General features: G+C 40.2%; 1 long non-coding RNA gene across 1 annotated transcript in view; it reads right to left on the reverse strand.

Annotated features, from left to right (window-relative positions):
* The window catches only part of LOC106094404 (uncharacterized), a 135,319-nt gene extending 125,613 nt beyond the window's left edge, over positions 1-9,706 (reverse strand). The window contains exon 1 of the long non-coding RNA XR_001222552.2: positions 9,604-9,706. This is a non-coding gene — a long non-coding RNA (uncharacterized LOC106094404). The remainder of the gene's footprint in view (positions 1-9,603) is intronic.
* Between the last annotated feature and the right edge of the window lie 12,114 nt (positions 9,707-21,820).

A 21,820-nucleotide genomic window follows, 5' to 3' on the forward strand; every position in this document is an offset into this window, starting at 1 on the left:
CTTCTGAATATACTTCACTATTATAGGTCTCGAGGACAGATGTATCCTCCACGGAGCTGCAGAATTTTACCCAGGATTTGTTCTGAGCCTTTCTAAGCTCGCTCTTATATTTTTTTAGCTCAGCCTTATAGATGTCCCAATCGTGTGGTGCTCTTGTGGCTTTTGCTCTGTTAAAAAGTTTTCTATAGTCCTTCCATAGACCAAATCCTGGGGTCCTCCATGCCGGTCGCTGTTTGCACTAGGGCATGCTGATCCAAGAGAGTCATTCAGGGCTTTCGTGATCCGTTAGACCACTATGTCTATATCCTCCGTAGTTTCCACTTTCTTTTCTGATCTAGAAGGGATAGGCGGGCAGAATTTATGCCGAAATTTATCCCAATCCACCTTTCTTCTGTTAAGCCGAGGGACCACTTCTGCAGTATTTTCTCCAAGACTGAAACTAATATAACGACGATCAGAGAAGCTGTGGTCATCCAACACTTCCCAGTCGCATTTTCTCCCACTACCTTCCGATGCAAAGGGAATATCTAGTACCTCCTGCCTGTTCCTGGTAATAAAGGTCGGATTATTTGCTTTATTGCAAATCGCCAGATTCCAACTTATAATATATTCAATAAGCAGCTCACCACTTCCGTTGACATCCGAACTTCCCCATATCTGGAGATGTACATTAGCATCACTTCCTACAATGAGGCTTTTCTTTCCTACAGAAACGGCTTCAACCAGCGACTTAAGGTTTGAAGGCGGCATCTCTGAATCGTGTGCCATTATAGGGAGGCCAGCCAGTAAAGAGACATGTTTGGCTACTACTAAATCTTCAGTGGTTAGCGACGAAAGAAAAAAAACATTTAGACTACTCTTTGCAAGAAGACAGGCTCTGTGTATCCCTCTTCCGTAAATTTGAGCAGTTAAATGTTGGAATTCTTAGTCCACGAACCATTCGTCCACTCACCCGTGGTTTCTGGGTAAGAACCACCTCAAATCCCCCTGCCATCAGGAGGACCTTTAGTGCCGCCGAAGCGGCCTTATAATAGTGGAGATTTATCTGTAGAAACCGGACCATAGTCAGGATTCAGAACTTCCACCACTGTTGTGTTAACCTCGTCTTCTGAGTCCATCATCACAAGATTCGTTAGATCTTGTCATGATAAGCTTCCGTACGCACCCAGGCGCAGGTGAGACAGCTGTGGAACCACTCTTGCTCAGGACACTTGCGTGGAAGATTTTTCTTTAGATGCTTAACTAGCTGCTGCTGTCGAAGTACTTCTTGAGTTCTATGCTTCCCCGCTGGCGCACACCTTGAGCACAGTTCAACTGGATGACCCACCCAAACAGGGTGGTACCGGGTCCCGTTTCAATGCCTTCCCCTCCTATCTCCATTGTGGCAGGGGGTTTTTCAGTCCCCTGCAATCCGCCAGACTTTACCGATGTGATTGGTATTTCCTCAGCAAGTGTTTAGCAATAACTGCTGAGTCTTCTTCTGATTGCCCAGGGTCCTGTTTCGTTGCCTTCCCCTCCTGTCTCGATTGTGGCAGGGGGGTTTTCAGAAGTTCTTTCTCACAAGATTCGTTAGATCTTGTCATGATGAGCTTCCGGACGCATCCAGGGGCAGGTGAGAAAGCAGTGGAACCCCTCTTTCTAAGGACACTGGACACTTGCGGTGTGGAAGATTCCGCCTTAGATACTTCACTAGCTGCTGCTGTCGAAGTACTTCTTGAGTTCCGTGCTTCCCCGCTGGCGCACACCTTGAGCCCAGTTCAACTGGATGACCCACCCACACAGGGTTTGTTTTGATGCCTTCCCCTCCTATCTCCATTGTGGCAGGGGGATTTTCAGTCTCCTGCAATCCGCCAGACTTTACCGATGTGATCGATAGTTCCTCAGGCAAGTGTTTAGCAACAACTGCTGAGTCTTCTTCTGATTCCCCAGGGTCCTGTTTGGTTGCTTTCCCCTCCTGTCAACATAGTGTCAGGGAGATTTTTAGTCTCCTGAAATCCGCCAGATTTTAGTAATGTCGGTCGATAGTTCCTCAGGCAAGTGTTCAGCAACAACTGCTGAGTCTTCTTCTGAATTCCCAACCCCATAGCTTTGTGGTGGCACACTTTGTGAAAATAACTTTGTTTCTTAATTTAAATATTCCATCAGCCTTATCCAATCTACCAATATTTCAGTTGGTGGTTGAAATATTTAGATTACAATCCCTTAGTCTTCCTAGTATGGATTCAGGATCTGAGAGAATCCTTGGTATCCAAGCATGCGCCATTGATCGAGAAGGAGTATCTTCCTTTTTGACTAAATCAGGTGCTGCGCCTGGCCACATCTCACCAATTTTTTTTAGGGCGCAACAATACATTTCAATTGAGCGTTGATCCCCGAAGGCAATTAGTCTGTATCGGCCTCGATACCAGCCGGCATCGTCACAAACTTGAAACGACTTTCCTTAGTCTCCTCAAGTTTGTGACGAGGAACATTGGAGTATACTGATTAAAGTCCATTGACTATCCCTCTCTAAATATTCCTAGGTTTGTAGCCCTGTTCTTCTTCCGTGTCGACATCTGTCATCACCAAACTGTCCCTAGTGACATTAGCAAAGGTTCTTTGACCCGTCTTACTATTGGTCGCCTTAGTTGTTTTAGGTATGTGATACCCTCCAGGGGACCGCAGTTTTTTGGCTGATTGCAGTGCAGTTTCCGAATCTAGACGTTTAGTCTTTGGGGTAGCCTGTGCAGCGAAACCTCGCGAGAAAGTCGTAGTCATTCGCACCAATGAGAAACGTTCATCCCAAATTTCGTGGCAATCGGTTAACAAATGACGATATTATTGCAATACTAGTTCAAATCGGACGAACATATATATGTGATATATGTCAAAATCTGAACTCATGTCTTCCAAATTCAATGCGCTTCCTCGCTAGGCCAAAAAAGATGCCTGTACTAAATTTGAAGACGATCGGATACAAATTACGACCTGTACTATGTACACAAATTAACATGGCCAGACAGACTGAAAGATAGACAGACAGACGGACAAACAAACAGACGGACAGACAAACGGACAGACAGACGGACGGACAGACAGACGGATAGACAGACGGACAGACAGACAGACAGACGAACATACAGACAGACGGACCGACGAACATACAGACAGACGGACGGACAGATAGACGGGCAGACCGACAGACAGACAGGCCGACGGACGGACAGACAGACGGACCGACAAACGGACAGACCGACGGACAGACAGACGGACGGACAGACAGAAGAATAGACAGACAGACGGACAAACAGACGGACGGACAGTCAGACGGACGGACAGACAGACAGACAGACGGACCGACAAACGGCCAGACAGGCGGACAGACAGACAGATGGACAGACTGACAGACCGACAGACAGACAGGCCGACGGACGGACAGACAGACGGACCGACAAACGGACAGACCGACGGACAGACAGACGGACGGACAGACAGAAGAATAGACAGACAGACGGACAAACAGACGGACGGACAGTCAGACGGACGGACAGACAGACAGACAGACGGACCGACAAACGGCCAGACAGGCGGACAGACAGACAGATGGACAGACAGACGGACAGACAGACGGACAGACAGACAGACGGACAGACAGACGGACAGACAGACGGACAGATATACGGACAGACAGACGGACAGACAATAAGGTGGACAGACAGACGGATGGACAATAAGGTGGACAAACGGATTGACAGACGGACAGACAGACAGACATACATACAGACAGACGGACAGACAGACAGGCGGACAGACAGAACGACGAGCAGACAGACAAACGGACAAACAGAAGGATGGACATTAAGGTGGACAGACAGACGGATGGACAATTAGGTGGGCAGACGGACAGACAGACAGACATACAGACAGACAGACGGACAGACAGACAGACAGACAGACAGACAGACAGACAGACAGACGGACAGACAGACAAACGGACAGACAGACAGATGGGCAGACGGACGGACAATAAGGTAGACAGACAGACGGATGGACAATTAGGTGGACAGACAGATGGACGGAAAATTAGGTGGACAGACAGACAGACGGACGGACAAATCTTAATCGAATCAGATAATGATTCTGGGCCTATCGGTGTACTTATCAATTCTAGGTCTTACCTGCTTTCTTCAGGGTGTTACAAACAAATGAACTAAGTGATAATTCCCCGTAGCACAGTCATAAGCGCAGAAAGGCCTCTGGGGGTGGACTGAGAAACACCTAGAAAAAATTGTCCCCCCCCCCCCAGAATTTCAATAACGTCAATGATTTCAATCAAATTTGCTAAATTCCTTGCTGTTTAAAGGGGTTTAGACCTATCCTCCAGAAAGCTGTGCTGGCTTCGCCAATGACCAACGTAGTGGTGTAGGGTATAAAAATGCTCAATTCATCATTTATCAGTGTGAATGAAATCTAAAACATGTATTCTTCACATAAATCATAAATAAATTTTCGGCTTTTGTGGTGGCTCCTATAAAACAAAAAAACCAAAAAGAACAAAAAACTCTAATCCAATAAATGGCCCAAACGCGCAAACAATTTAAACTCAAACCACACAAAGACATAAATTCTCAAACAAACTAAAAGAAAAGGAGAAGCGTACTTTCGTTTTCAACAAAACAAAAAAAACACAAACAATACTTATTTGGACTTCAGTTTGGGGTTTTGATTTACATTCCCAGGCCCCCCTTAACCAAACAAAAAAAAAAGAATTTCAGCAAAGAAGCAGAAAAATGAACCATTAGAACTTTAAGAAAACGTCCAGACAGACAGACATCCGTTCTGATAAGAAAAAAAAGACAAAAACTTACACACACACACACACGCGCACACATTTAAAGGGAATCCAAATAAACCTGTTGGATTTCTGCAGAAATTTAATCAGAAATAAAGCGAATTTAATATCCGCGAGAACGTTTGCCCATCATTACATTGTGCTGTTGTTGTTCACGGCAGCGTAGTAAAAAAGTAACGTCTTTTTTATTTCAAATATAATCAGTTTGAAATTTGATGAATTTCAAGCGTGCATAAGGAAGATCCATAGCAAATCGTTGCTTTTTCTTTGGCGAACGAAATTAAATTTTTAAATAAAACTCACGTAAAGTTTATGGATTTGATGGATGTGTTAACGAATCATAACTTCAGAACCTGCTGTTTTATGAAATTAATTTTTATATATCTTCCTGCATCACAATTTTGTGGTATAGAATGAAATGCAAATTGGCGAATTTGTTTTGGCACATCAAGCAGGAGACAAGATTGAACCACAGCTAAAAGTAAACCGAAGGGCAAATTTCAATTTTCTTTGCAGATTTAAACACGAGAACATTATGAGACATGTAGAGAACCATGTGCTTTATACACAATTGTCTTAAACATCGATTAAAGTTGTGAGGGGGTATCGTATTGAGAATAAAATGGGCTCAGGTATTTTAATGGTAGACAAAAACATCCATTTATCTTTCCATCATTGAGACATATGCCAAAATCAATTAAACTTTCTCGGTTAGGAAACGCAATTGCGCTATTTATCTTTTGTTGTAAGTGTTTGAAGGAATATTCCATTTCCCTGCATCAAAAATTTCGAACGAATCGCATTACCAGTCTCCGAGATCTGATGGTTTTGAAAATTAGGGTAATGAGAAGTGCTTTTTAAGGGAGGGATGGCACTCAGACACTTAGGCTAAAATATGGATATCAAATTCGTGCTACACTCCCAAATCCATTAAATGTGAGCCCTATATTGCCATGGTCTGTAAAGAAGAAATGTTTGGAGGGTCTTTTGGGACTGAGGCGGCCACAGGCACTTTGCCCTGAAACTAGATATCAAACTCGTTCTCTACTCCCAAATACCGTTGATTTGAGCTCCATATTGCCATAATCGGAAATTAAGTTCAGTTTAGAGGGTGCCTTTGGGCATACCCCCAAACCCTTGGGTCCAAAATTGGATATCAAATTCGTTATCTACTCTCGAATACCTGTTTGACTTATTTTTGAAAAAAAGGGCAACATTGAACTCAAATTTTAATGTCATATTCGTAATCTACTCACAAATACCTTTTATTTGAGTCCCATATAGACATGGTCGGCTAATATGCCCATTTGGGTGTACTTGGGGGTGAGGAGACCTCCCATTACTTGGACCTAATTATTATGCCATTTTTGTAATCTACTGTCGAATACTTTTCATTTGAGGCCCATATTGACATGAACCTCGAATATATCTTTTTAAAGGAGTTTTTGGATTGGGGAGGTCCGCTGGGTACTTGAACCCAAACTTTAATACGATATTTGCTTTCTAGTCTCCAATATCTTTCATTTGATACCCGTGTTGTGCCTATCGGTCCACCTTTGGTTTTGGATGGCGTTGTTAGGGTTTGGGAGAGGGACCGCCTCAATCCGATATCTAAAAATTATATAGCCTATGTTTCCTTCGAGACAAACTTACACAATCTGTGAAAATTTGAAGAAAATCGGTTCAGCCGTTTTTGATTCTATGGAACAAACAAAACAAACAAAAACAACTAAAAAGGCGTTAAGTTCGGCCGGGCCGAACTTTGGATACCCACCACCTCGGGTATATATATAAACCACCTTTCGTCAAATCCGGGGAAAAATCTATACCTTATGACCCCTAGCAGCTATATAGAAATATATAAAAGCGCCTTTTATTAGGCCAAGGTTTTTCATCGAAGTATGGGTCTATAAGGCAGCTATATCCAAATCTGGACCGATTTCGACCAAGTTGCAGATACATGTCGAAGCGCCTAACACAACTCAATGTCCCAAATTTCGGCGAAATCGGACTATAAATGCGCCTTTTATGGCCCCAAAACTATAAATCAAGAGATCGGTCTATATTGCAGCTATATCCAAATCTGGACCTATCTGAGCCAAATTGAAAAATAATATCGAAAGTTTTATCACAACTCACTGTCCCAAATTTCGGCGACATCGGACAATAAATGTGCCGTTTATTTGCTCAAAACCTTAAATCGAGAGATCGGTCTATATGGCAGCTATATCCAAATCTGAACCGATCTGAGCCAAATTGACAAAGGATGTCGAAGGGCCTAAGACAACTCACCGTCCCAAATTTCAGCAAAATCGGATAATAAATGTGGCTTTTATGCGTCTAAGACCCTAAATCGGAGGATTGGTCTATATGGCAGCTATATCCAAATCTAGACCGATCTGGGCCAAATTGGCGAAAGATGTCGAAGGGCGTAAGACAACTCACTGTCCCAAATTTCAGCAAAATCGGATAATGAATGCGCCTTTTATGGGTCTAAGACCCTAAATCGGAGGATCGGTCTATATGGCAGCTATATCCAAAACTGGACCGATCTGGGAAAAATAGGCGAAGGATGTCAAAGGGCCTAAGACAACTCACTGTCCCAAATGTCAGCAAAATCGGATAATAAATGTGGCTTTTATGGGCCTAAGACCCTAAATCGGCGGATCGGTCTATATGGGGGCTATATCTAGATATAGTCTGAGTTGGCCCATCTTCGAACTTAACCTGCTTATGGACAAAAAAAGAATCTGTGCAAAGTTTCAGCTCAATATTTCAATTTTTGAAGGCTGTAGCGTGATTTCAACAGACAGACGGACAGACGGACGGACAGACGGACGGACATGTCTAGATCGTCTTGGATTTTTAAGCTGATCAAGAATATATATACTTTATAGGGTCGGAAATGGATATTTCGATGTGTTGCAAATGGAATGACAAAATGAATATACCCCCATCCTTCGGTGTTGGGTATAAAAAACCGAGTCTCATATAGTCATGATGGGTCATATGCCCATTTAAAGCGTTTTTAGAGGGAAGGAGGACCACCTATACCTCGATCTGATTTTTTAAGCCACATTCGTAATCTACTTCCGAATACCTATCATTTGAGGCCCATATTGACATGAACGCCCAATAAGTCTGTTTGGGGGAATTTTAGGGTTGGGGCGGCCCGATGGGTACTTAGAACCAAATTTTAACACCATATTCGTATTCCATTTTCCTATACCTTTCATTTGATACCCATATTGTCTCGATCGGTCCACTTTAGATTTTGGGTGTTGTTTTTGGGTAAAGGGGGAGGGTCCGTCCCCTTCCGAAATCAACTAACTTTAAAGGCTATTTCTCATTTGCTGACCATATTCGCAATCTGCAATACTTGGACCGTATTTGGCACAGTTGTTAAAAGTCGTAACAGAACGTCGCGTGCAAAATTGCAGCCAAATCGGATAAGAACTGCGGTTTTCAGGGCTTATGAAGTCAAATCGGAAGATCGGTTTATGTGCAAAATTTCAGCAACATTGGACAAAAATTGCGGCTTCTAGGGGCTCAAGAAACCAAATCGGGAGATCGGTTTATATAGGAGCTATATGCAAATCTAAACCGATATGGCCCATTTCCAATACTTTGTAAATTGCAAATTTGCCCATGAACATTCCACTGCACTCATATCAATGAGTGCAGTCCGATTCAAGTTTTTAACTCAATGATAAGGGGCCTCCTTTTTATAACCCAGTCCGAACGGCGTGCCGCAGTCGGACACCTCTTTGGAGAGACGTTTTACATGGCATAGTACCTCACAAATGTTGCCAGCATTAGGAGGGGAAAACCACTGCTGAAAATTAGTTCTGATGGTCTCGCCAGGATTCGAACCTAGGCGTTCAGCGTCATAGGCGGACATGCTAACCTCTGCGCAACGATGGCATACACACCAATACTTAGTATCTGTGCAAAATTTCAAATGGCTAGCTTTACGCGTTCGACCGCTATCGGGATTTCGACAGACGGACGGACATGGCCAGATCGACTGAGGATGGATGTCGAGACGATCAAGAATATATATATTGTATGGGGTTCTAGGTCAATATTTCGAGGTTTTACAAATGGAATGACTAGATTAGTATACTCCCATCCTATAGTGGTCGGTATAAAAAGAGTAACACAATTTAGTTTTCAAAAAATGATTTTGGAAAATTGTAGACTTTGACAATTTGCAGTCCACTGTAGGGCATTTTGCGATATGGCCCATTTGCAAGGGGGTAGTGAAGCGGACCAGGGGATATGATATTTGTTTACAAAATTTCTTTTTGATTACTTGTTTCAGGAAATCATTTTGTCATGACCTCCGCCTACTTTCAATTTCTTTATAAGATTAATGTGTCTTTTGACCTTCACCACTTTTGGGCTACACCAATTTTGTGTGTTAAAATCAAATGTCCTAAATCACTTAAAACAACATCATTACAATCCTACTCAATGAAGTGTTTTAGCTTAAGGTCACTTAAGAGCTTGGGGTTAATGGACACAGAAATCATTTGAATTAGATTTTGACGAAGGTTTGTTCTCTTCTTAATATTTATGAGGAAAGATTCATATAAAAGGCTATCCGAGAACTCATTGGGGTTCTAAGGAAATCTCTTCAGTCTCTCTCTTTACAACACTAAGCAGTCGTAGAGATGTTTATGTATGTGTCTATAAAATATGCACAATTCAGGTAATTATTCCAATTTTCAACATGAAAATGTATTGCAGAAACAACGAAAGTTAATTACCTCTGTTGAGTTGGATTGATGGTGTTGGTAGTGGTAGTAGAGTCTTCCTTATTCATTAGCCTTCCAAGAGGTTGGCAGCAAGGCACACCCCGCACACATGAACACAATTACTAAAAAGTAAAAGAAATCGAAATGAAATGAAATAACAACATATTCGAGTTTAAAAAAAGGGTAAAACTAAGATGTAGGCATTTTTTGTCTAAACGATAGTAAGTACACCTTTTCTTTTGAAGAGAAGCTCATATGGGCTACCTTATGGGGTGTGAGTATGGCCTAGTACACCTTTATGATATTTTTAGTTTGTGATTTATAACCTTGTGAAGATTTGGGAAGAGGGGGAATAATTGGCCCAACACCTCATATTTGAAAAGTTATTTTCACACGCTTAATGAGGTTTTCCTAGGATGTATCTAAAACCAAACTACTATTGCCATTACTATAATCAATAAAAGTTGTTATTTTTAGATTAATGATTTTTAACATTAGACGGGTTTTTTTATAAATAGTTTAATGACCATTATAGAGCATAACGAGAAGAAGAAGTTAGACCATATCATAGGTAAGATGATTATAACTAACTTTTTCCGTCTTATATCCATAGACATACGAGGGTGGTGTCCAAAGTTACCGATAATATAAGTTACCGATAAAGCTTGCTAAGTTCGACCAGGCTGAGTCAGTCTTATATACCCTCTACCAAGGATTGCATTTACCAAGTTCATTGACGGTATCTCTTTATAGATAAACAAAGAATACTGAATAAGAACTGGTATGCTATTGGAGCTAAAGGGTGATTTTTTGGAGGTTAGGATTTTTATGCATTAGTATTTGACAGATCACGTGGGATTTCAGACATGGTGTCAAAGAGAAAGATGCTCAGTATGCTTTGACATTTCATCATGAATAGACTTACTAACGAGCAACGCTTGCAAATCATTGAATTTTATTACCAAAATCAGTGTTCGGTTCGAAATGTGTTCAAATTTTGACAAATTTTGTTCAGCGATGAGGCTCATTTCTGGTTGAATGGCTACGTAAATAAGCAAAATTGCCGCATTTGGAGTGAAGAGCAACCAGAAGCCGTTCAAGAACTGCCCATGCATCCCGAAAAATGCACTGTTTGGTGTGGTTTGTACGCTGGTGGAATCATTGGACCGTATTTTTTCAAAGATGCTGTTGGACGCAACGTTACGGTGAATGAACACATTTCGAACCGAACACTGATTTTGGTAATAAACTTCAATGATTTGCAAGCGTTGCTCGTTAGTAAGTCTATTCATGATGAAATGTCAAAGCATACTGAGCATCTTTCTCTTTGACACCATGTCTGAAATCCCACGTGATCTGTCAAATACTAATGCATGAAAATCCTAACCTCAAAAAAATCACCCTTTATATCAGGTTATGCCTCGATTCCAGGCATACTTGGCTTAGATGTTGGAGACCGTAGTAGATGCAATTGTGCAAAATTTCAGCCAAATCGGATAAAAATTATGCCCACTGGAGGCTCAAGAAGTAAAATCGGGAGATTGGTATGAATGGGAGCTATATCATGTAAAGGGTGATTTTTTTAGTTTAGCGCTTCTAGAAAATTTTGTATTTCTGACAAACAACCTCAGGTCAGGAATCAGAACACTGATTTCCGAAGAACACACACCGTGGAAGAATCGATAGAACAGTGCCACACAACCCATATTTCAACGACGTTCAAAGGAAACAATAGTAACAGGGGAAAACTTCTCATAGATCAATGAATGCTGTCCAATTCAAGTTTAAGTTCTATGATAAGTCTCAACGGCATACCGCAATGCTACACTTCTTTAGGGAGAAGTTTTTACATGACAAAGTATCTCACAATTGTAGCCAGCATTAGTAAGGATAACCACCGCTGAAAAAGTTTTTCTGATACTCTCGCCATGATTCGAATAAGGCATTCAGCGTCATAAGCGAATTTGCTATCCTCTGCGCTACGGTGGACTCTGGTTATTAGACTTCATTATAAAATACCCCTCTGTCTATCGAAAGCGTGCTAACTTTCGAAGGAGTAAAGTTAGCCACTTGAAATCTTGCAGGAATATTTCTTATTATTGTAAGTTGATTGGGATTGTAAATGGGCCATATCGGTTCATGTTTTGATATAGCTCACATATAAAACGAATTCGGTTCTTGACTTCTTGAGGCGCTAGGGGGCGCATGGTGTTTTATTATGACTTCCAACAACTGTGCTGAGTATGTTTGAAATCGGTTCATGATCTGATATAGCTGTTATATAAACTTATGTGGGGTCTTGACTTCTTGAGCGTCTATACGACGCAATTCTTTTCCGGTTTGGCTGAAATTTTGCATGACGTGTCATGTTAGGACTTCTAGCAACTGTGCTAAGTATGGTTTAACCTGATATAGCTGGCATATAAACCGATCTTCAATTTTGACTTCTTCAACTACTAGGGGGCGCAATTCTTATCTGATTTGGCTGAAATTTGTTGCATGACGTTTTTTGTTATGCCAAATATGGTTCAAATCGATCCATAACCTGGTAAAACTGCCATATATACCGATCTGGGATCATGACTTCTTGAGCCTCCAGAGGGCGTAATTATTATCCGATTTGCCTGCAATTTTGTACAGCAGCTTCTCCCATGACCTTAAATATACGTGCCAAATATGGTCCGAATTGGTTCATAGCCTGATACAGCTCCCATATAAACCGATCTTTCTATTTTACTTTTTGAGACCCTACAGGCGCAATTCTTACTCGAATTGGCTGAAATTTTACACAATGACTTCTGCTATGGTCTCCGACATTCATGATATAGCTTCAATATTATAGCAATTATTTTCTTTCATCCTTTGTTTCCCTAAAAAAAAAAAGATATCGGGAAAACAATTCGACAAATGCGATCTATGGTGGAGGGTATTTTTTTAATAGAACATTTAGTCACCCATCTCACATGTCTTAACTGTATCTACATGACAAATTTCAAAACTCAAGATCCATCTGAACAAAAAGTACAAAATGGTACACATTTTGTAGCCAAAATGTACGAATTTTAAATGGACCACTTTGTCATCCATCATTAATTTCTTAGTGTATCTACATACCAAATTGCGGACCTCTAGCTCCATCTACAAAGAAAGTACCAAATAGTACCAATTTTGGTACCAAAATGGTAGAGGTGTGAAAAAATCATTTCGTCGCGCATCATATATTTCTCAGTTTTACCTACATCCCAAATTTCAATCCTCTAGTTTTTCGTCTATTTTATACCCAGCACCATGGGATGGGGGTTATATAATTTAGTCATTCCGTTTGTAACTCCTCGAAATATTGATTTTCGTACCCATAAAGTATATATTGGGTTGCCCAAAAAGTAACTGGGGATTTTTCATATAGTCGGCGTTGACAAATTTTTTCACAGCTTGTGACTCTGTTATTGCATTCTTTCTTCTGTCAGTTAGCAGCTGTTACTTTTAGCTTGCTTTAGAAAAAAGTGTAAAAAAGTATATTTGATTAAAGTTCATTCTAAGTTTTATTAAAAATGCATTTACTTTCTTTTAAAAAATCCGCAATTACTTTTTGGGCAACCCAGTATTATCTTTTTCACAACACGGATTTAAACAGCTCCCACACGATTCGTGTTTGTTTCACTGTCAAACAAATCGAATCTTCAGTTTGGTCTATACTTTAACCGTGAATCGTCTTGCAAACGAACAACGCTTGCAAGTTATTGAATTTTTTTCATCAAAATGCATGCTGCGTTAAGAAAGTTCTACGCGCGCTTCTTCCATTTTACAACGAAGCTCATTTTTGGCTCAATGGGAACGTACATAAGCAGAATAGTCCATTTTGTAGTGAAGATCAGCCAGAATCGTTGCAAGAGATATCAATGCATCCGGAATAAGTCACAGTTTGGTGGGGATTATGGGCTGGTGCCATCATTGGACCGTACTTCTTCAAAGATGATGCGAATCGTAACATAACTGTGATGGATCGTGAGATAATATGCAACATTTTTTTGTCCAAAATGCAAGAGCCTGACTTGCATGACATGTGGTTGCAACAAGACGGTGCCACATGCCACACAGAACGCATAACAATGGACTTTTTTTTGCCCAAAATGCAGGAGCATCACTTGCATGACATGTGGTTTCAAGTAGACGGTGCTAAATGCCACACAGTACGCGTAACAATAGACTTGAGAGGCGAGTTCAGTGACCATCGGGACCGGTCAATTAGCCTCCTACTTCGTGCGATTTAATGTCTTTAGACTATTTTTTGTGGGGCTATGTTCAAGCTCATGTCTGTACAGACAAGCCCACTTCAATGGACGCATTGGAAGACAACATTGAAGCATTTATTCGTGAGATAGCTGCCGAAGTGTTGGAAAGAGCATGCCAAAACTGGATTAAGCGGTTGGACCATTTGAGGCGGGTCAACATTTGCATGAAATAATCTTTAAAATTTAATTGGGTTGCCCAAAAAGTAATTGCGGATTAAATGCATTTTTAATAAAACTTAGAGTGAACTTTAATCAAATATACTTTTTTTACACTTTTTTTCTAAAGCAAGCTAAAAGACTATATGAAAAATCCGCAATTACTTTTTGGGCAACCCAATAATTATATGAACCGTACTATCGATTCAAATAAAGATTTCATGAATTTTTCTGAATTTTACGTGTATTTTTTTGAAAAAAATTTCCTATAGTTCTTAAAAAATCACCCTTCACAAGTAGAGTCCGACAATAAAGCGCCCGCAATGTATGCCAAACACCATTCAATGCCCGCACCGACAAGTGACGCCTTACACCAACGCCCTCCAAAAGTTTCCGATAGACAAAGGGGCCTTGAACATGCCAGGACCTCACCGTCAATATTTCAGCAACCAAGGCCGATTCAACGCCCACCAAAAGTTCCCAATCAACGATAGATCGAATGTTGTCAGCAACTGCCTTAACCAAAAGCTACACCAAGGGGAACTTGCGAGCAGTGTTGCCACTCAAGAAAATTATTCCCTACCAAAATTTAGGAAAACCCTAACAAATGCCTCGATAGAGGCATATCCACAGATTGCAGTTTCCAGTTCTAGTCTCGCAAGGTCGCCTGCTTTACAATTCCCTGGAATATCTCTGTGGCCCGGCACCCAAATCAGGTGAATTTTGAACTGCTCAGCCATCTCGTTGAGAGATCTGCGACAGTAGAGGGCGGTTTTTGAATTCAGAAATACGTTCTCCAAGGATTTAATGGCTACCTGGCTGTCTGAGAAGATATTTATGCCAGTTGTTGTTATGACATTATATCTTACCCCTTCCAGCACTTCTTTAATTGCAAGGTTCTCCGCATGACAACTGCTGCAGTGGACAGGTGTCCTTTTCGATATGATCAGTTCTAGTTTTTCAGAGTACACCCCAAAGCCCACCTGGTCGTCTAGTTTGGAACTATCCGTGTAGAAGTCTATGTAACTTCTGTTACCAGGGATATCGTAGTTCCAATCGGTTCTATCAGAGTACACCCAAAAGCCCACTTGATAGTTTAGTTTGGAACCATCCGAATAGAAGTCTATGTAATTTCTATTACCAGGGATATCGTAGTTCCAATCGGTTCTATCAGGAATAGTGGCGCAGTACAAGCGGCTCAGGTAGGGTGTAATCCACACTGCCTGAAACATCGGATATTGTATCAAGGATCACACAGTATCCGTAGCCGCCACATGACCAAAGAGGGAGCTTCCTTAGCCTCACCACAGTGGTCGCAATGCCCACAGGCATTATATGCAGCATTAAATTCAGTGCATCAGATGATGTCGTCCTCAGTGCGGCTGTGATGCACAAACAAGCCATCCTTTGGATACGGTTAAGTATCAAACAGTAGGTGGACTTTTGAAGCGCCGTCCACCAGACAACAACACCATACAGCATTATAGGTCTGACAACTGCAGTATACACCCAATGCATAACTCGCGTTCTAAACACCAATAATTGCCAATAATTGGCTCTCTTTAGTTAATTTTTTTTTTTATCAGACCTCGTACAAGATTCGGCCCGGAACTATGCACGTTTTTATCTTCTTTCAGCAGTTATGACATCTTTATAGGTCTGACATCTACAGTATACACCCAATGCATGACTCGCGGTCTAAACACCAATAATTGCCAATAATTGGCTCTCTTTAGTTAATTTTTTTTTTATCAGACCTCGTACAAGATTCGGCCCGGAACTATGCACGTTTTTATCTTCTTTCAGCAGTTATGACATCTTTTTCCCAGATTTTGCATCACATCGTAGACCACGAGTGTGATATCCACATTCCGAGTGAAATATATGAAGAGCAATCCTACCCCCTAAACACCAAAAAGCTGAAATTATTTCTAGACCTCGGCAATATAGGGCTTAACTTGAAGGTTCAATAGATTGAAAGAAGGCGCAGCGAAAAGGGCTAGTTTTCCATTAAATTATTCTTCGACGATTCCATCTCTTAAGAGCTCATAAAATATACATATATGATCTTAAAAGGCTTGGAGTTCTGAGCCGATTCAGCAGTAAATGTAGGCCTGTTTGTAATTATCACGAAAGTGGCTGAACGACTAAAGCAATTGTCTTAGTGGAAAAAAGATGTGTTAGATCTCCATAGCAAAGTAGGCATCAATAAAATCTTTCAACTCTTACCGTTACTGAAATTATACCACATTATACTCTTAAACAATTATTTACCTTGGCTAGACACAATTTCCCCATGAACTGGAGGCATAACAAACAAATGTTTAGCACATTATTTGTGTATGTGCCATTGATATAGTTTTGGAGAAATTAAGCCACATTTCGGTTTTGTTTAAATAACCATTGTTAAAAAAAAAAGCCTTATTTATACATTATATTTGACCTTCGTGGTGATAGTCAATAAAATTTTGGGAATTTCCAAACAACAGCCGACTTGGTGTACATTAAACAATTATCATGACTATGGTATTTAAGTTTATAAAAACTAATTTAGGTTATGTCCATATAAATAACTTTAAATTAGTCATGTGTTATAGAGGTTTAAAATTTCGAACTTAAAGTAATATAAACAAGTTCACTGATAGGTAAAAAAAAAAAATTGGAAATTCATGCACATTTGGTGTCATTATCATACACAGGCGTTGTTGAAAATATTGTCAACATGCGGTTTTGATTTTATGAACGCGCGTTGTTGTTTCATGCACAGACCGTTGTTAACGTCATCCCTACATGTGCATGTGAACCAAAAGTTTGTCCCAAAGATATTTCATGGAATGGATGGGACGTAGCCAGGGGGCTACGAAATTAGGCTGAAATTTTGCATGTAACCTTTTGTTATGGCTTCTAACATCCGATGCAAGTGTAGTACAAATCGGTGTATAACCCGATATAGCTTCTATACAAATTATTCTTCCAATAAGTCACTTGTACAAAGAATAGTTCAAATCGATCTATAACCTGATATACTATAGTTGTCATACAAACCGAATTTCCGATTTGATATCTTGAGCCCCGGGAATCCTTAATTTTTTGTAAGATTTGGTTCAAATTTTGCATGCAGCGTTTTGTTTTAACTTCCAACAATCCCGTCAAGTATGATCCAAATCGGTCTATAGCCTGATATAGCTCCCATATAAGCTGATCTCCTGATTATACACCGATTTTTACTACACTTACATCGGTTGTTAGAAGCCATAACAGTAGATTAAATTTTAGCCTAATTTCGTAGCCCCCTGGTTAAAAACATCATGTCGTTCACGAAAACTGTTGTAATCTTATGAACATTTGTGGTTGACCGGAGAACGTCTGTGTGTTGATTCGCTATGAACCAATGTGATAAATTTGTCGACGCCGGACTTGGTTTTTTCTATAGGTGTAAAAAGTCTTTAAGTTCGGCCGGTACGAAATCACCTGGGACATATATAAATATTCACCACATTTCCTTAAAATTCGGGAAAAAATGCACCATTTATGACCCCATAGCAGCTATATCGCCAGAGGCTATGTAGCGCAGAAGTTAGCATGTCTGCCTAAGACGCTGTACGCCGTGTTTCGAGTCCTGGCGAGTTCAACAGCAAAACTTTTCAGTGGTGGTTATCCTCTCTTAATGCTGGCGACATTTGTGAGGCACTGCGAGGGATGCTGTATAAGTTTTTGGCCTGGATTTATAAAGGGATGAAGCACTATGCTACAGCGCTGTGAAAAACAGGTATATGCTCGCTCAAAGCCAAATTCGTTGAAAGGCGTTCAAAAACGGCCTTTTAACAGAGAACATTGATTCCTTGAGCGAACTTATAATGCAAGATCGTCATGGACACACCGTGAAATACAGTCATCCTTGGGCTTAAACAGACGTCTTGTGTCCGTCATGACAAGTCAGTGTTTAATCGGAAAACATATTAAAGGTTGCCAACAACGACTTTTGCAGAAGCTGTGAGGACATCGAAGAAGAAGAGACTATAGAACACCTTCTGTGTGTGTATCCCGCGCTAGCAGTCAGACAGAGATCCACTTTAAGTTCTCATTTCTTTGAGAACCTGTTTGATTTAGCGGATGTGAACATTCGCAAGTTGTTGGGCTTTTCAAAGCGATATGGATGGTTTAATGATAGGAACTAGAAGGCTTCTTCCTTCTTCTGTTCCATGATGGCAGACTGTCACTTAAACCTAAACTAACCTAACCTACAATCGCTAAAAATAAAGCCCTTGTCGATTGGTGCTAAAAAACGCTGATCAAATACGATCGCGATGCTTCAAATCGTGGATCTATGCGTATGAGCCCGAAACAAAACAACCATCGATCGTGTAGGTCTTCGAAGACGAGCCAAATCCAAAGAAAGTTGTTCGTGGAAGAAGCACAAAACTGGTTATGTAGCGACTGTTCCGCTTGAGCAATATAAGACGGTCAATTTTGAATGGTAAGTCACAATTTGAGTGCCTGGAGTCTTGGAAGAATTTTGAAAAACGACAATGTGAGCTTTCACACATCGGTTCACACCATAGCCTTTTTGACCTACCAAAACGTCGAACTGAAGAGTCATCTGCCGTACAGCCCGGACTTGTCACCCAATGACTTCTTTTCAATACAGCACAATTTGTGTTCGATTTGGCTAAAATTTTGCACAAGGTGTTCTCTAATGACTTCCAAAAACTATGCCAAGTACGGTACATTTTTAGCAGAATGGTGGTGGATTCGGCCCGGTCGACCTTAGAACGTTCTTACTTGTGAATGATAAAAAATTTTCATTTTCATTATTAGGACAGAAACTTGTATAGCAGCCTTCGTATGCGAAGTGAAACTTCTCTTCAAGGAGGCATCTCACTGCGGCATGCCGTTCGGACTCAGCTATTAAAAAGGAATTCTCTAATCAAAATTGGAACCGGACAGCACTCACTGATATGTGAGAAGTTTGCCTCTATTACTTAATTGAATATTCATGAGCAAATTTGCCTTTGCAGCAGCCATATCGAAATGTGGTCTGGATATGAACCAAACTGGTCACAAACGACAAAGCGAGCGGTATAATACAACTCACTGTTCAAAATAATAAACGGATCTTATGTGGGCTAGAGCTGGCAAACTATCGATAGTCGCAACAATCGATACTTTCGATATTACCATCGATAATTCCCTATCACCTATATTTAAAACGAAAATGAGAAATAAAAATCAGGAGATTGGTTTATCTATATAAAGCAATTTCAATGCATGCAACGATTAAAACCAAATTTAATAAAGTCAGTTGGAAATCGTGATATCTCATGATTTGTACAAAATGAATTGGCCAATTGGATGATAACTGCGCCCTCTATAGGCTTAAGAATTTAAATTACTAGATTTCATAACGATGCTAGATAGGCTTATGCGTTAGTATGAACGATACTTGTAATATACAATAACAAGGACGATTGATAAATTAATGATGTTGTGCGCAATTTGTTTGTGGAACTTTGCCGATAGTTTCGATAGGAAAAATAAAAATCGATATTAAGCCAAAAAACTAAAATATCGGTTATATCGATAGTGCCATCGATATTTTGCCAGCTCTAATCTGGGCTCAAACTCGTAAATCGGGAAATCAGTCCATATGGCTGCAATATCCATATGGGGTCCGATCTGCACCTCCTTCGGGAAGGATGTGTGAAAGAAAATGGGATAATGAATGTTGTTTCTAGGAGTTTAATAACTTAAATCGGGTGATCGGAAATTAAACATTGCTGTCACCTTTATTTAAAATGAAAATGAGAATTAAAAATCGGAGAATCAATGAAAGGAATCATTGTACAAAAGTTGAACCTAATCGTTCCAAGTATCCCGATCGACAATTTTCTGATTCGATTTATCTATGTCCGTTTGTCCGTTTGTTCATGATAATTTGTGTGTGCAGGTTCGTACGAATTTGGCACAAAAATTTTTTTGGCGTAGAAACGAAGCCTATTGAAATTGGAAAAAAAATCGGGTCGAATTTGGATACATGTCCCATATATATGTTCTCCCTATTTTGCGTAATATTTGAATAAAGTGCTCATTTGTTAACCGATTCTCTCGAAATATGATTTTCTTATGTCTCTTAATATTACCATTGAGTTTCATAGAAATCGGTTCAGATATAGACATCTGTCATATATGTAAACAGCACGATTTTATTGCCCAAAGTTGCCCAAAAAGTAATTGCGGATTTTTCATATAGTCGGCGTTGACAAATTTTTTCACAGCTTGTGACTCTGTAATTGCATTCTTTCTTCTGTCAGTTATCAGCTATTACTTTTAGCTTGCTTTAGAAAAAAAGTGTAAAAAAGTACATTTGATTAAAGTTCATTCTAAGTTTTATTAAAAATGCATTTACTTTCTTTTAAAAAATCCGCAATTACTTTTTGGGCAACCCAATAAATTCTAGAGTCACTGCAAGCCAAAATTTAACACCACGCTTTGCTCGAAGACTATCACAATATGTAAGAAGTTTGGTCGAAATCGGTTCGGATTTGGATATAGCTCCCATATATATGTTCATCAGATTTTGGATAATTTGCAATAATGTTGTCATTTGTCAATCGTAGTTATTGCAGTTGGAACATATTTGCTCGAAATGTGATACGAATTGTTTAATAAACCATCTGAAAACATCCGGCGAGGCCCATCAAAATTGATTTAGAATAAAATATAACCTCCACTTTGAACTTAAATGGTAGGTGTAGGGTATTATACAGTCGGCACCGCCCGACTTTTACCTTTCCTTACTGGTTTTTATTATTTTTTTTTCGGTTCCATCCCACTGTGTGACGTTATCACGTTAACGTACTTATTATTGTTTTGTTGTTCTAATATGGCACACCCCACCCCCCCCCCCTCCCCTTTCCTCAAACAATGTTCTGCCTACGTCCCTGGTTAAATCGGCCCATATTTTGGTGTAGCTCCCTTGCAAACCAATCTTGCGATTTGATTTCTTGAGCCTCTGGAAAACGCATTCCAGATTTGGATGAAAATTTGCACGCAGTGTTTTGTTATGGCTTCCAACATCCAAGGCAAGTAATGTTCAAATCGATCTCTCCGCTGATGATATAGCTCCCATATACCCCCATTTCCCGTTTAGCCTTCTACGGCCTTTGAAAGCTTAAACTATTTTACTTATTTGGCAGAATTTAGGTATGTACCGTACAACCGTGCTCTTCAACGAAGTTCAATTTTGTATAAATTTTTAGCAGAATCCATGGTGGTGTATTCTCAAGATTCGGCCCCTTTCCAGCTCAGCATATTTTTCCTTGTTTCAACCAAAGTTATACCTAAGTTTTAAGCATGCATTACTATCTCGTGCCATAGTAATTCGAGCATTCTTAAGAATTTGCTATAAGCTTCTTTCCAACCACTGTTATCCAGAAAAACAAAACCCCACCCACCAGCCCGAGTTAGGTTTTCAACAAAAAGGGAAGGCACTTACTTTTCACATCATTGTAGTCGGTATAATGGCCAAAAGAATGTGGGAACACTTGGACAAATACAGCTTACAACAATCATTTGATTTTGGCTGAGTAAACATTGAACAACGAAATCTCCCATAAGAGTAGAGTCAAAAGCCTACTTTACCTTAGTCATCATAAGCACTTCACAAATGCCCAAAAAGAATGTGTAAACTCATAACTGGAGTCTGAGCTGGCTACGTACATACATATGGGCCGTATCAATGAACTGAATTACGTAGTATGTGATCTGTGTGATTAGTTGTG

Source organism: Stomoxys calcitrans, chromosome 4 (genome assembly GCF_963082655.1).
Source record: "Stomoxys calcitrans chromosome 4, idStoCalc2.1, whole genome shotgun sequence".
In the NCBI taxonomy this organism is placed as follows: Eukaryota; Metazoa; Arthropoda; class Insecta; order Diptera; family Muscidae; genus Stomoxys; species Stomoxys calcitrans.